Source organism: Pagrus pagrus (assembly GCF_965226575.1).
Source record: "Pagrus pagrus genome assembly, chromosome: 5".
NCBI classification, from domain to species: Eukaryota; Metazoa; Chordata; class Actinopteri; order Spariformes; family Sparidae; genus Pagrus; species Pagrus pagrus.
Genome location: NC_140189.1, coordinates 6,417,382 through 6,434,056, shown reverse-complemented (window position 1 = coordinate 6,434,056; position 16,675 = coordinate 6,417,382).

Here is a 16,675-nt window from a genome sequence, read left to right as displayed (position 1 = left end):
AAAGTCTGGCCTTGACGGAGATGAACACTGTCTGTGGATATTTCAACCAAGCAACGCAGAAATAAAAGAAAGCACACACGCACACAGAGATTCCTGCTTGTGGATTGTATTGAATGGACGGATTGATGAAAATAAAAATGAAGGCGCAGAAGATAAATGTGTAATGATCAAATGGATTGGGTCTGTGTTGAGTCCACATTTAATCTGGTGGGTTTCATCACAGTAGTGGAGGAAAATGATGAAGCTTTAAAAACTCTGCAGAAATACAGTACTGTAGATTTGAAGGGGAAAAAAATCAAACAATAAACAACAGAAGATGCATCAGGACTGAAGTTCACTCTGAACCAGATGTTTGATGACCAAGTATTCAGAGTTAGCTCAACCAGGTTTATGTCTCATGTTAAGCTTTTAGTATACTTTGTTGCTTCAAAGGTTGTAAAGATTATACTTGACTACTAAAAGACCAACAAGCTGACCCTTCGTTCAGTGTCTCCCTTTAGTTAATGTTGTTACACCTGTCAACCTTTGCATTTGGTTGTTTGTAATGATAACAATGGTTCAACGTTATGGGTATTATACAGTGGATTTCAAACAAGAATGACCGAAGCAGGTTTATTTCTCTCTTCACCGACTGCTGATTTTTATTCTGCTGAAATTACAGCAGCTGTAGCTAGCTAGCTAATTAACAAAAAAGGTGAACTACACTGATTTTACACCAATTGTTGGGGAGTACGACTGCATGTGAGAAAAAGTAGTACAAAGCCTTCAGTGTCTCCAGAGGAAGCTGCGTGGATAAATGCCCTCAGGTGATTTCACTTGAGTTAGCGTCTGTTGAAGACTACAAACTACAAACTGACCTCTCACCAGACCTCTGTAGCTGCTCCTCCATCTGACAGCAATTGTGTTGCATTGTGGGTAATGCAGGTGCCAAGTTTTGGCATGGAAGACTACATTCTCCATTGTGAGCCTGACAGTGTTTTAGGGCTAAATTGGTGGAGTATTTTCTTAACACTGCGAGTTGTTTAAAAACTTAAACTCTGGATGACTTTTTAATGTCTTCAAATGAAATACTGAAATAAGAGTCTTTGACAGGGTCTCATTTGATAATTACGTTTATGATATAATTCTGACTCAGCACTACGTAATGATGCAGAAAACACTAAGACAAAAGCTATTTGTCTGATTTGATGATCCGTACTGTATTACACAGCAAAAATCTTTTTTTTTTTACTGCAAGACAGAAGATGGCACTAATATTGCAGTGCTGCATTCTCAGTAGACATACATACTGTATGTAACCAGGTTAGAAAACACTATACATTGTAATAAAAGAATGTGACAAGAACAGACAAGAAAGATCAAATCAGTAACATCAACAAAGATACATAATAAGTACAGGCTTTGGAGAGTTACTTTTAAAAAGTACAGTAACTAAATACCTATTAAAAAATGTAGTCAGTAACGTAATCCAAGTGTCAAAATATTAAAGTAAATGTCAAATAAAGACTAGAGAGAAGACACATCAGCAGTTTATACTGTTCACTCCGGGTCGGACACAATATTTAGCATTATTCTGATTATCAAGATCTGAGTATCTTTTATCCGATTGCAAATAAAATATATTTAATTTTAAATGTGCTTCTTTGGCTCTGATGATTCATGCATTCGGCAAAGTAACTAGTAACTAAAGTAATCAAATAAATGTAGTGAGTAAAAAGTAGAAGAAAATGGAAATACTCAAGTGAAGTACAAGTGCGTGAGTATAGTACGTGAGTAAATGTATTGAGTTACATTCCATCTCTGGTTACAGACTAGTACGTCATTCTTTGCTTTAGAATTGTAATCCCCTATTTGACTGAATGTTTCTGTAATCTGATTACATCTTTTGTCTATAAATTAGCCAGAATACAGTTACCTTTTTTTACCGTGTTACATGTATTCCCTTACTCCCCAAGCCTGGTGACTAAAAAGCTAAATTGTAATAAATATGTTTAAAAAAGATGCAGAGGCATAATTATATTTGAAGGGTTCATTGTTGTAAGAGGAAGTGATGTTTGTGTAGAAGAGCAATACTGATCATTCATTGGTTGAGGTGGTTGATTGAGGTGAGCGGAAACAGGAAATACAAGGAGCTAATGTTGCTTGACTGAATAACTCGCGACACAGAATTTGTGAGCAGATAAAGATATTTCTGCTCGAAGTGTGTCTTAAGCTAAATGCTAGCTCATTAGCCTCCTGTATCAAGCCCCCAGGAAGAGCGCCAGGCTCTGAAGTCAGTTTTCGTAGTGAAGGAAGTGTCTGTAAAATGGTGGATACATTTTTTTGAGCGTCACAACCATCGCGAAATGTCTCGTTTCACTGCCAGAATTTGAGCCATTCAGTCAAATAAAATTTGGAAAGTCTATATAGAGCCGCACGATTAAATCTTATTATCCCTATTAAAATTCGCCAGGTGCGAAACCGGAAGTTAGATGGCTCGGTCGGCAGAAGTCTCTAGTGTGCACGCTTCATGGGCCACACTACACGGAAGATCCGGGTATTTTCATTGCCGGGAAGTGGAACTTTTTAAGCTTCAATACGCCACTGAGCAGCTTACATTGGACTGAACAGGGCTCTGCCTCCAACACTGTGTCCAGATGTAATATAACGTCCTTGCTCCCGAGTGTTTGTTGTTAGCATTCATTAGTAATGTGAATGGACTCTTAGCCACTAACCGCTAAAAGGTTTTACTTCATCGTTTATTACGTGAAGATTTATCAGACACCGCTTCGAGTTGACACTCCAGTATCAGGTCAGTTCAAGTCACTGGACTTTTCTGGAGAGACGATACTGTAGCTGGACACCTGTCAGCCATCTTGCTCATCAGCAGGACCAAGAGACTGGTAATAGCTGCATTACTAGCAGTTAACCTGCACACTGGACTCCACTGGATAACGTACCACACTTATATTTTCAGCTTATTTGAGTGAACCAGCCTTATGTGAACCATGCTTTACAGTTTGACCCATTCCTTACAATTTGACTCTTGAGTTTTTGGTTTTGTGAAGGAGTTTAAAAAATACTCCACCGTCTGACTGAGTATCTCTCTTATACAATCCAAATCCAAAGCCTGACTGGCTGAGTTATGATGAACAATGGCTATTTTTTGATCATGGTAATGTGCGAATGTCCAAAGCATGATATTGCTTTGTGCCATGGATCTCCACTGTTGTCCAAAAACTATTAAAAACACACATGTCCCTTCATTTCCATGAACACGGCCACTGTGGTTTATTTTGACTTAGTTCCAGCGTCCCGCTGCCCAGAATACTCACTGAACCACCAACTATGGAGTAATCCGGTGCTTCAAATACTCCCCAACAAATGCTGCTGTACAACTTACTCCTGTTCGTTTGATTAAAGCTAAAGAGAGCAGCTGCTTTAGGAATGTACTGACCCTTTTGGAAAATGAAGCAGTATATTTTGTGACACTTGGAAGACAACGCGTTTTGCATGTAGCTTCATCAGATTCGTTCTGATTCGTTTGTGCTGTTGACATGTCAGCTCAGTTAGCTGTGCAGCCAGAGGTTGAGACTATGTGTTGGGGGATTGTTGGTGCACAGAAGATTTGGACTGCTGGATGGAAGGGATGTTAAGGCCGGGGACGAGCGGGGGATGCTGGTGGGGAGTAGCACCAGGATGGGCCAGGGCTAGCTGGTTAGCATGCTACCTTCAGTAGACATCTGTTCAACATGATACATTGATGTCTTTGACATTATGTCATAACTGTTATTTCCTCTGTTACATTCTGTGAAATATTTAAGTTTATTTTGAAGTTTTAAAGTAAAATTTGTCTTCAGTTAGAACCAATGGGCTTGAAGCTGAGAGCCACAGACAGGAAGTCAGGAAGCTTTGAAAGATGGCTTTAAAATATTGTTGTCTTTCCATAACATACGGGAATGGGAGAGATGAGACTTCAGGCCTTCATATTGAGAGATCTGAGTATTTAGATGTATGAAATTGAAGCTAATATTAGCTCGTTGTCTCCTGATGGGGATCGGCTGTTTGCTGTGATTGAACGTTGTCTCAGATGCCAAATCTGATCGATATGATTAATGATGTAAAGTGAATGATTCAGTCTCCTCCAGGCTCATCTGTCACACTGACTGACGGAGAACAGAGACTCCACCTCCCTCTCCTCCAAGGTCAGCCGCCCTCAACGCCACGCCGGCAGCCAACCAGCATCCGCCCACCTCCCGCCACCTCGCCGGACGTTTGCCGGCGTGGCGGCCCGTCTGGAAGGTCAGCAGAACGGACCAGACTGGCCGGGGTCGCACCTCACGCCTCTTCACCTGCCGAGGTCGAGCTGCAGATGATGCATGACTCCGATCTCTGCTGGTTATGAATTAGCATCATTAGTGCCGTGATGATGATGATGATGATGACAAAGGCTGATGATCATGATGCAGGTTACCTTGGAGATGGAGTTGGAGGGGAAACGTTAGAGTTGTGAAAGAGGAGTGCTACGCTCGCCCTTTTGTTAATCAGCTGATGCTGAGAGGAGAGGAGAGGAGAGGAGAGGAGAGGAGAGGAGAGGAGTAAAGGAAAAGTACAAAAAGTAAACAGAGGAGAAGGAGAAGATGATGAGGAGGACAAGGAAACAGGAGACAACAGAGAAAGGAAACAAGAGGATGAAAGGAAACGAGAGGGGAACGGGAGGAGAAGATGAGGAGGACTAGGAGAGGAGAGGGAAGAGAGAGGGATGAAAAATAGGAAAGTGAACAGAAGAGAAGGTAAGAAGATATAAGGAAGGAGAAGATGAGGAGAGGCAAGAAAAGGAAAGGAAACAAGAGAAGAGAAGATGAGGAGGAAATGAGACAGGAGGGAAGGATAAAAGGAAAGAAGAGAAAGTATGAGAGGAAAAGGGATGGAGAGGAAGTGTGGGAAAGTGAACGGAGAAGGAGACGAGGGAAAACAAGGGAGGAGAAGATGGGGAGGAATTAGAGGATGGTGAAAGGAGAGGAAAGGATGAGAAAAGGAGGAGAAAGAGGTATAGGGAAGGAGAAGAGAGGAGGGAGAGGAACCAGGAGAGGAGAGAAGGAGACCAAGAGAAGGAAACTGAAAAGAGGAGAAGGAGAGGAAAGGATACAAGGGAGGAGAGGAGAAAATGAATCAGGAAAGGAGAGGAGTAGAGGAAAAGTAAAAAGTAAATAGAGGAGGAGGAGAGAAGATGATGAGGAGGACAAGGAAACAGGAAAGGACAGAGAGGTAATGAGAGGATGAAAGAAAACAAGAGTGGAACGGGAGGAGAAGATGAGGAGGACTAGGAGAGGAGGGGGAAGAGAAGGATGAAAAAATAGGAAAGTGAACAGAAGAGAAGGTAAGAAGGAAAGAGAAGATGAGGAGAGGCAAGAAAAGGATAAGAGGAAAGAAGAGAAAGTATGAGAGGAAGAGGGATGGAGAGGAAGTGTGGGAAAGTGAACAGAGAAGGAGACAAGGGAAAACAAGTGAGGAGAAGATGAGGAGGACAAGGAGAGAGGAGAGGAAAGAACAAGAAGAGGAGGAGAAAGAAATAGTAAAGGAGAAAATGGAAGGAGAAGAGAGCAGGGAGAGGAACCAGGAGAGGAGAAATGAAAAATAAAAGGAGGAGGAGGATAGGAGGAGTTAAGAGCTGGCAGGAGAAGAGGATGGATAGTACTTCAGACGGAGAAGTGAAGGAGGGGATGAGAGAGGAAATGTAGGAAATGAGGAAAGGAGAAAGGAAAGTAAAAGGGCACAGGAAGAGTAAAGAGGAGAAGAAAATTAGGGGGGAAGCAAACGGTGAAAAAAGAGGAAAATGAGAGAGAAAAAAGGAGCAGAGCAGGATGATGAAGAGATGTGAGGTGAAGAGCAGCAACAAGGATAATAGAAGGTAATAAAGGAATGACGAGAAGGGAGACGAGAGAAATGAGCAAATGACTGATGAGGAGAAATAAGAGGACAAATAAGAGGAGAAAGAATAGAGGAAGAGGAGAGGAGGAAGATAAAGAAAAGAGTGGTGATGAGGAGATGAGGAGATAAAAGAGAAGTAAACAGAAAAGGAGGAGGAGGAACAAGAAACGTCAGGAGGAGAGGAGAGGAAACTAGAGTGGAAATGAGAAAAGGGGAAGAGATGATAAGCAAGGACGAGAAGGGAGGAGAGGAAACGGAAGAGGAGGAGGAGGAGGAGGCGTGCTGGGTGGAAACTTCCTGCTGGTGTCATCATTACCATTGAAATGCCGTTGGGAGATGAGAGATTAGAGCTTTACTGCTGTTTCACCTCCCCGCTGATCTCCTCCATCTCCTCCTCTCTTCTTTTATTTTTCTCTTCTGCTAACTCTCCACTTAATCATTTATCTACTCTCCTCCTCCTCATTTCATATTCTCCTCCTCTCCTCTCCTCTCCTCTCCTCTCCTCTCCTCTCCTCTCCTCTCCTCTCCTCTCCTCTCCTCTCCTCAGGTGATTTTGCTGTCAGCCAATTGTACCTCGGCGTTTTTCCTTCACCTTTGTGCTCCTCTGCTGTATGTCTTCTCACTCAGCGAGAGCCTCCTCACATCACCTAGCACCTCCTCACCCTACCTTGCGCCTCCCCAGAGCTGGTCTTGACAGGTCTTCTCCTCCTGCAGTTTCCTCCGCAGAGCTGAACCGTGACACCGAGCGGCTGCTTTGGCCACAAACACCGGGCCACCTGACAGCTGCGAGGGCCCGATGAGGAGGAGGAGGAGGAGGAGGAGGAGGAGAGGGAGGTGACAGTGTGGCGAGAGACAGTCCAGTCAGAGGAGGCAAGAGCTGATGGACAGGTTGAGGAGGAAAGGGAGGGATGTAGTGTAGAGAGGAAAAGAAGACGTAGGAAGCAGTGAAGTTAGGAAGTTAGGAAGGAAGGAAGGAAGGAGGATGTATGGAAAGGTACCGTCTTCCGTCCTCAGTTGTTGCCTACATCCCTCCGAGCCCCACACCACCTTTTAAAGCTCACATCTCTCCTCCCCTTTCCCTCCTCCCCTCCTTCTTTTCTTCTTACGTTCTCATTTCCTTTTCAGTCCTCATCCACCTATTCCTCTCAGATTCCTCCTTCCCTACTTTGGTGTCTACCTCCTCCTTCCTAACTTCCCTTTTATCTTGCCATGTTTTATTTATCTTCCTCTTTACATTCTACCGTCATTCCCTCCTTCCTTATACATCACCTCTTTCCTCCCTTTACATCCCTCATTCCCTAATTACATTTTTAAAAAGTAATAATAAATATTTTGTGGTCACTTCGAAATAAATCACAAAATTGAAAACTTAATATTCATTTATTGTTAATGACCTCGTGGCCCACCAACCACACTTGCTGTTGCCTATTTTATTTTACACATCCCTCTTTTCCTCTCTCTCTTCCTCTCTTTTTCCTGCTTAACTTCCACATTTCCTCATTCATTTCCTTCCTTCCATCTTAATTCTGCATCACTCTGTTCCTTCCCCACGTTTCCCTTCAAATATTCTCTTTTTTCTCACTTGTCTCCTCCCTAACTTCCTTGATTCCTTCTCCACTCTCGTAGTTGTTGCTCACTATGATGGTAGTTTGTAGCCTTCTACTTACACAGGTCTTAACGGCAGCAGCACCTCTCCAGTGACGACTGCTAAAATAAATGTATTTCTCAACAAACCCACAGATAAGTTCAAACTGAACATTTCTTTATGTTACAGCTTTACGTTTGTTCAGGTTGAATTTTCAATTCTTCTTTTATCACAACACTGTGCTCGTGGTCTGGTTAGGTTACGGCACAGAAACCACTTGCTGAGGGTTAAAAAACATCACGGTTTGACTTAAAATACCTGTGTTGGTCGCAACGATCACGGACGGAAATGGTGCAACTTCCCGTTAGAAGCAGTCGGTTTTGTTGCCACAAAAACTGTTTGGAAATATTCTCAGGTGTGCTTGAAATATCGACTGTGTGACTCGAACTGCTGTTGGACGTTTGGCACAACACCATCACCTCCATGTCCTACTGGACTTTCCTTATGTGAAAGTCAGCTGATAAGCATTTAATGCAAACATGATGTGACACGTTTGGTACAAATGTCAACCTTGGACATATTTGCAGGAAAATCCGGTGACAGGAGATCGTCATGTATCTGTGTCTGCTGTTTTTACTTGTGCAAAGAGTTAATGATTAAACTTGCTCGTCTCTGATACGCTAAGATTAATGTTACATTTAGTTCATTTTATCAAACGTCTAAACATCACTCTTACACCTGCTGGTCGCCACTCTGCCTGCAGCATTAGAGCGACTGATGTCCGAACGTTATCTACTGCAGATCATCATTTTTGCTGTGTAGATCTGTGCAGATATTCATTTACAGCAGTTACATCACTGCGTCCTAACCAAAATGTGTAAACTTTATAACTTATAAGTGACTTTTCTAATATTTTAAAAATGTGATTAGTCGATAGAGTTCATTCCTGAGGAAGGAAGAACTGAGGTAGAGAAACAGGCATTAAGGAGGAAAAGAGGGAAGAGGACTGAAAGAACAAGTAAGGAGTGATTAGAGAAAAAGAGGGAAGGAAGACAGTTGTGAAATAAGACAGAGGCTAGGAAAGAAGAGGCAGGTGAAGGGGAAAGAAGGGAAGGAGAGGAAGTACTGAAGGCAGGAAGGAAGGATGGAATCGAGGAGGGTAAAGGAAGAAAAACTGTGTATTATCTGAAGTCCATTCATGCAGGAACAGAGGAGAGAAAAATGAAGAGGACGGATGGACAGAGCGGGGAATGAAGGAGGGAAGTTCATCCATGCAGGGTCAGAGGGAGAGAAGGAGAGAGTGAGGAGGAGGAGGAGGTGAAGGAGGAGGCGTTGTGCTGGGGGATATCATCCGTCAGAATCACACTCTCCTCCCGTCGAGTGATTGATACGAGCGCTGCCTCTGGAGGCCCTGAGGGGAAACAACCCAACCTCCCCCTCCCCCCTCACTCTCTCCCTCCGTCCATCCATCCATCCATCCCTCCTTCCAGCTCCTTATCCCTCCGTCCGCCCCCTCCACTGTTTTCTCTCCTCAGCGGGCTCCTCAGCGGCCTGCCCCGGGGCCGACAGTGATGGAGAGAGGCCGTGAACATCACACACACCGGGGAGGAGGAGGAGGAGGAGGAGGAGGAAGGGGAAAGAGGGTGAGGGGGTCTGGTACTGTCCGAGACTGCAAAGCCAAGTCCCGCCTCCGGGTACCAACCAGTTCTCTCCATTCACCAATCAGAACCTCTCACAACACAGGGTACTTTTTTTTTTTTTTTTTGCATCACAACCCAACAAGATGACTAACCGGAAGTTACCCTCTCTATGCCCCATAATCAGGAAGTTGAACTTTTTTTGGCTTCATGCACCACAGAGCAGATCTGGGCTCCACCTCTGACTGTATCCAGATTTCCCTTCATAGATCCATGCCATCCATCCTTGCCAACTTATAACATTAATCCAGACCATCTTTTCCAAAACCTGACCAAGCATTTTTATCACCTAGCCAAACTGCTACTGAAAAGTGGAAATGTTATTTTAAATACCTAAAAACAATAAAAACTAAGTCTGATAGTAAAAAGCCATAAACCAAAACTTTAAATATATGCGGGACACAAACCCTGGTTGCCCACAGAAAAGTCGTATGTAAAGTCAAAACATTGGCAATTGAACATTTTCTTCTAATAAAACCAACTGAATGGTCTTACAAGGCAGAATACCACCGTCCACACATATTTGAGGTTGAATACGCAAATTATTGAGAAACAAAGTGCACTCAGACACTCCTACGTCCTGCAAAACCACGACCATACCAAGAGGCAAGGCCTACATTTCAAGGAGGCCTTGGCTAGCATGGTAGCAATGAGCTCAAAAAGACTATAGCTGACTAACATCCTACCCCCCAAGTAATGACTGCTTTACTTGTTGTCACTACTTGCAAAGTAGTGCATATTTTGCAGGAGGAGGTGCTAAAAGAGACAGAATATGCCTTCTGGTAACTGTTATCAGCCTCCACATTGCACATGCCACAAAGCTGTAAATACAAGTAGGAAAATTAGCACATTTCTTGCTTTATTTTATTGCTTACAGTCACTTAAACGAACAATTGACCAATTACAAACTAGCTAAGGAAGTTTACCTGCTAACAAACATGTAACACGACAAAAAATGTTGTCGTGTTACATTTTTTTAATTTTTATTCACATGGTTTCTGTTCTTCCTGCGTACATCATATGAATGATACATAAATTAACACCATTCGCAGGCTTCATAACTGTCTATTTGTTTCTTTCTGCACCTGGTATACTTTATTTTCCCTCAGTATTACAAAGATAGAAGCACATTTTACATGTATGTATGAAATATGTAAAGCAGACCACAGATACACATCATGAGAATATGACCATGCAAACTCTGTCCGCCCCCTCACTTTTCTCAGGTACCATCCATCTCATCACCCGGCAGTAGGAGAAAAAGCCTCTTGCTCTGCCGCTCTGTTTTTATGTCCTGTAATCTGCATAAACCATAATTAATGCATTAATGTAAATGGCAGTTTGTAATGCATAATGGTCCTGGGGCTGATCTTCATCCCTTTGAACAGCTCGGAGTGTGACTGTGGCGGCTCGTCTTCCTCTGCAGCGTGGAGCCGCTCCGAGTCGTGTTTCAGCAGCAGCAGCCATTATTCCCTCTAACTGTGCATTTGCATGAACCCGCCGAGGTCAAGTTTGTTAGCTGCTGTTAACGCTGCCGACCGGCGCTCTGCCTCCTCTCCACTGCCACTTCACCGCTGTGAAAAAAGGGAGCCATTGTTCGTCATTTCAGCGGGAGGAAGGAAGGGAAAAAGGCACATAACTGCAGGCGCTGTATGAAATGTTAAAATGGAGATTAGCCCGGCCGCCGCAGATCTCGCTTATAATGATTAAACATCACGCCTTGCATTTCAATGGGAACACTTGTGGCTGGGAGCGCTCTGATAAGGTCCTGGTTTAATTCACACATACACATGCAACATTTAGAGGGAAGAAAGGACATGCTTTTACAGAGTGGTTGGTCCAGATGCTCGTCCACGCAGCTCCGTGTCCTCTAACAGCATGACACTAAATTCAACTGAAACCCTTCAAGTGATTTAAAAAACACTGTTATTTGGATGAATTCTTGTAAAGAATGAGATTGCAACACAACTGATGAGCTTCTTTGGCCAATCACAATCGCTTGTGTTATGTTGCAATAGTTTACCAGCATAATAAATGCTTAAATACCTGAAACTGAATGTTAAGCTAGACGTCGCGGCTACATTTAAAAGCAGGTGAAGCAAAAATCAAAGTAATATTTAAAATAGATTTCATAGAAACATTGATAGAAGTCAGGCCATCCACATCAGAAAAATGACCAAGTAGGTCGACAGTGCAAGCAGCTTATAACGACCATATTTATGTTTGTTGTTAGCAGGCACCCTCCAGTGGTCACGAAGACCTCAGGACAGTTTTCAGCTGTGAAGTCTGAATATTTTGCTGTTTGTGGTGACAAAAGACACATCGATGCCGTGTTTTGCTGTGATTTCCAGACGTGTTCGTTGTGACAAAAAACAGATATTTTTAATGGAAAGTCAGTTCTGTGCAGTTTGCAGTGACAAAACCAGCTGTCTCTCCAGCTTCCAATAGCAGGTTGTCTTAAGAAGACATCGGAACAATTTTTCAATTGTGGTGACAAAATGGGTTTTATAATGAGACCTCTGGACAAAGAATTAACAGAATTAACAGATATTTTGAGTGGAAGTTGGTCAATTTTGCACTGTATGTGGCGACAAAACCAAGTGTTTTTAAAAAGACTTTGGGACAATTTCATGCTTGCTTGTTTGTGGCGACTAAAAACGGATACGTCAGGGCATCTCCAGTCATGTTCCTAATCTGAACATAAGCACAATGTCGTCACTAGATGAAACTCAAAACTAAACTAATCGAAGGTTACGTTGTTTTTCCTACAAAATCTAAATACTGTTATCTATAAATTAGATGTATATTAATGCAGCTTCTCTGAGTCTGGCCTGTTTTTCTGTTCCATTTCTTTTCCTTTTGTTATTTTCCTCTTTGTTGACGCCTCAGATTGCGTCATCACTTCCTCATTAGCATCTTTACAGCCTGTTGGAGTTGTGCTGCTGCTTCCTCTTCTTCTTTAACATCTCCACCACCCGTACATCCATCACCTCCCACCCAGCGCCTGCCTGACAGTCTGCCTTAATACCAATCACACAAACGTCTCTCTGTCCTCTCGGCTCTCTATCGCTTTCTCTATCTGCCAAAAACTGTATTTCCTGACCATATAACACCACTCTCCTCCTCCTCCTCTTCGTCTTCCTCTTCATCCACAACTCAGACTGCGGTGTGAAACCGGCTGAAAGAGGCATTCAGCACCACTTTTCTGCAGCAGCTCTCCAGTGAAGAAAAGTCTGACTTCTACTTTTTTGGCCACATTTAAAAAAAGGAGTCCTGGAGCTTTATTTTAAATTCTCCTGGAGATCCCAATGTTCCCGGAGATACCAGCTCAGTTTCACTGCACACTGAGTCTTATTTCTCATTCATACATTCATCTTAATGTGCCCTTATCACCTTGAAATTGCTGCTTCTGCATATTTGACTTCCTGCGTTCTTCGACTCTAATTTCTCTCTCCTCTCTGCTGCTGCTGCGACCTGATTTCAACACCGGGAATCGATACAGTTTCATCTTGCATTATTGTTTTATCATCTGCTTCCTGTTTTCAGTTCGCTTCACAATCCTGCTTCCACAATAACCAAAGAGAGAGAGAGAGGAAGAGAAGAAGAGAGGGATGGGGAAGGAGGAGAGAGGAAGGAAGGGAGGAGGCAAGAGAGGACAGAAAGGCTGAAGGAAGATAGTTAGGATGGACAGGAAAGAAGAAAGAAGCAAAAAAGAAAGAGGAAGGAGAGAAAGGATGAAGTGAGGTAGGAGATGAGGAAGAATAAATGTTAAAGGATGAATGAGACGGTAAGGAAAGGAGGAAAAGAGTGGGAGAGGGAGAACAAGAGGAAACAAGTGGAGGTAAAGAGAAAGACGGGAGGAAAAGGGGGAAAGAGATGATGATGGATGAATGGACAAGGATTAAGAGAAGGGATGTGAGGAGGAGAAGAGGATGTAAGGGAGGAAACGAGAGAGAAAGTACTCAAGGGAGCAAACAAGGGAGGATGATGGGACTGGAGGGATTGAGTAATGAGATGAAAGACAAATAAAGGAGGCAGGATGGAGTTGACAGAGGAAGAGGTGGAGGTTGTGAGCAAGGACCGATGAGGAGGAAGCAAAAAGTGGAGGAAGGAGGAGTTGAGATGAAAGGGGGAGGAGAGGAGAGAAAATAGGAAGAGGATAAGGAAGAGAACAGGAGGAAGGAAATGAGGAAGTGTAGACTGAAGGCAGATGAAGTAAAGAGGAGAGGAAGGAAGAAAGGAGGGGGAAAGAAGGACAAGACAAAACAAAGGGGGAAAGAGGAGGAAATGGGATAAAAGAAGGGAAGAAAATGAAAAAGAGAATGGAAGATAAAAAAGCTGGCAAAGGAAGGACGGGATAGAAAACAAAGATAGGAAAGGAAAGAGGACAGATATGAGGAAATATGAAAAGCGGGAGGTTGCAGGCAAGAGAAAGTGCTGTAAAAGAGGAAATGAGGAAGGAAGCAATGACTTGAGTCAGGAGAATTTGAGATGAAAGAAAAGAGTGTAAAAAGATGAAAAGGAGGAAGAGGCAAGATGAAAAAAGATGAAGAGGCTGAGGAGGAAAGGACGAAGAAGGAAAGGAGAAATCTGGGTAGAAGGAAGGAGGAGTTAAGATGAAAGAAAGTGGCAAAAAAATGAAGGAGGAGGAGAGGACAGGAGGAGGAGAGGAGGAGGAGAGGAGGGATGTGAAGACAAACAGCCTAAATAAGAAAAACAGAAGAGGAGAAATAGGGTAAAGTGATGAAACCTTTGGGGAGACAGAAGGCAGAGAAAAGCAACCTGCTGCAACTGTGTCATCCTCTTCAAAACAAGCTGTGATAATATTTTCTTTTTGTTGTTCCCAGAAATATTGTGTGGCAATGAATTTAATCATTTCGCCCCGAATTTCAATTTACTGCTGTAATGCGATGCAACAGCGCTATAAGCACAGTGTGTCATAAGCGCCTTCCTCCGAGTGCGTTTTGATATTCCTCATACACGGCAGCCGGCGTACAGGGTTTGTTTTTATTGAAATGTGATTGGGTGGTGTCTCGCTTTAGGGCACGACACACTGCAACTTGAGGATTCACGAGTCAATTTCCTGAAGTGGAATCCAATAACGGCGGAGGAGCAGAGGCGAGGCGTTTACGGCTCCTTAGGAACATCAGGAGAAGCGGCGCTGTAAGGACCGTAAGTCACTCCGAGCGCCGCAAACATTTTGGGCCGAGGAGGAGGAGGAGGGGGGTGTCTCGATGGAAACTGTTCACAGTCCTATCAGCTGGGACAACATCAACTGGAAAACCTGATGTTCCCCTCCAGTGAGGACACGCGGGTCGTGTCCTCAGGAAGGACATCGGGGAGTTTTTTGTCCTGAGGTGCCTCTTACAGTCCACATGTCAGACAGATGCAGTTTATGCTTCGTGTCAACAGATGTAGGCCGTCAGGAACAAAAAATGATACCAGGCGCAACTTTTTTTTATCTCGTGCAGTGCATCATGTAGCCCTTTCACACTGAACAAAAAGATCCACTACCATCTGGCTGTTGTCTTTAATGTGAATGTGTCCAATCATTATACACCCCCCTGTCACATGACTCTATAGAAGTCTCTGATCAGCTGTGATGAAAGCACATCACCAGGGTGGACACACTCATTTTCACCCCTCGTTAGGTGCGATGCTGTGATGCTGTGAGGACGCTGGCTTGTTGTTGCAGTCCTTATTGCTTGTTATTGTTATTGCACTTCCAAATACGGAAGTGCAAGTACATGAGTAACACTGCTAATTTGAATGTTTATGACAATGTGCTCACAAAACTTTTCTCAGGAGTGTTTTCATAAACCTTGTATTTGTAATAGCCTCGTATTAGCGCTTGTAGTGAAGTGTAATAATTATTCCATGAACACCTTTCAGTTGTAAAAATATCAGCCAACACAAATCTTAAATCAATATTTCCCCATTGAGCGCTGTGCCGTCATCACATTCCCTGTCCTGGAGCACAGCGGAGAGGGCCGGACTCTTTGGTAGCTAACTGATCCAGTAATCATAATCGATGGTAGAAATGGTTGTAACTGTGGTGGAATGTATATGTGTTTGGTGGCGGGTGTGCGTCTGTGGTATTGATGTTGTTCTTGTTAAGTTGTTTGTGTAATTCTTGTGGCTGTACAGAATGTGAAAAAATGTTATTCTGGAAAGGACAATAAAATCTATCTATCTGTCTGTCTGTCTGTCTGTCTGTCTATCTATCTATTTATCTATCTATCTATCTAAATCCAAGATTAAATCAAAAAGCATTAAAGAATGAATAGCCTATTCATGTTTCACCAAATACGATTTTAGTTTTCATGTAGTTTGTGTGCGAAATCGCTGCAGTGGACACGACTGTGCTGTCGGGTGCACACTGGCACTGGAGACAGCGCGAGAGAAATTTGTTAAAAAAAAAAAAAATCCTGGAGAGGAAACAATTTAGATCAGACTTAGAAAATGGACCATCAGAAAGAAAACTGTTCTTGTGCCGCTCTGCACTACCGTCAGTGCAACAATGTGATTGGCTCATAACTTTCCTGGTTGGTCTGTGATAAAACATGACTGGCTTCTGTGGGGAAGGGGCGGAGTTTGTGTCACACAACCACCATCTGGCAATAAAGACTTTTCTAATGAAAATGTGTCATGTGGTTTGTCCTCTCTCTTATCTCTGACTTGTTGGCAGTGGGAAAGGATTCAATTGGCTATTTTTACCTGCATTTAAAAAAACTGCCGATACAGCAAATTTTGGTGTAAAAATGGTGTGAGATGGGAAACATAAGCATTACCTGCTAGCCATTAGCATGCTAACAGTGCCACTGTGTTGACGTTGTGTCTAAGGACAGCCTCATTGTGCTGCTAGTGTGGTGCAGTTTTTCTTTTGGTCTGTTTGGATGTTGGATCAGCCAGAGATCTATACAGCTGACTGACACAGAGCTCTTTATTCCTTCGGCATGAAAAACTGAAGAACCATGGCATCTCCCATGTTACCTGAACTGATCCTGCTAACATCTGTTACAGTTTGTCCTTCTGCTGACAGAACTTTAGTCTGATAAGTGAAGAGCAAAGTGCTAAAAGCCAAACAGCAGCAACCAAGGAGACACGTCGGTAAACCATGGAAACGCATCCGTAACCACGAAGACACGTCGGCTAACATGGAAACACATTGGTAGCCATGGAGATGGGTTGGTGACCATGGAGACATGTCGGTAACCACGGAGACGCATTGGTAACCATGGAAACGTGTCGGTAACCATGGAAACACGTCGGTAACCATGGAAACGTGTTGGCAACGCATCAGTAACCATGGAAACGCGTTGGTAACACGTCCGTTACCATGGAGACGCATTGGTAACCATGAAGATGCATCGGTTACCATGGAGCTGACTGAGTTGATGTTTGAACCACTAAGACGAGAGATAAACCTGTGAGAAAATGCAGTGTCAGCTGAAGCCACATAGACGATAACCTGAACACTGGA